General features: G+C 31.7%; 1 protein-coding gene across 1 annotated transcript in view; it reads left to right on the top strand.

Moving 5' to 3' along the window:
* Positions 1–230, top strand: part of n4bp1 (nedd4 binding protein 1) — a 16951-nt gene that overhangs the window by 12671 nt on the left and 4050 nt on the right. The window lies entirely within an intron of this gene.

Raw genomic sequence — 230 nt, 5'->3', positions numbered from 1 at the left:
GGGGCTAAACTCTTCCTCTGCATATGCTGTGAATTTGAATTGCTTAACATTCATCTGGAAAAACAGTGTGCATTATCTCACTAGATTTGTAACGTAAATCATTTATAAACATTTGCCAACACAGGAGAATACACAATACAGACAAGCTGTGTCTAAATATGCCATGTATTGTACATCGCGATTTCAAAATAAAAGTTCCTAAAATATTAAAATTAAATGGATTTAAACAT

The sequence above is a fragment of the Sinocyclocheilus rhinocerous genome, unplaced genomic scaffold (assembly GCF_001515625.1).
Source record: "Sinocyclocheilus rhinocerous isolate Xijiao unplaced genomic scaffold, SAMN03320098_v1.1 scaffold1938, whole genome shotgun sequence".
In the NCBI taxonomy this organism is placed as follows: Eukaryota; Metazoa; Chordata; class Actinopteri; order Cypriniformes; family Cyprinidae; genus Sinocyclocheilus; species Sinocyclocheilus rhinocerous.
The sequence above is the reverse complement of the archived record's forward strand: the minus strand, read 5'-3'. Positions and strand labels throughout refer to the sequence as shown.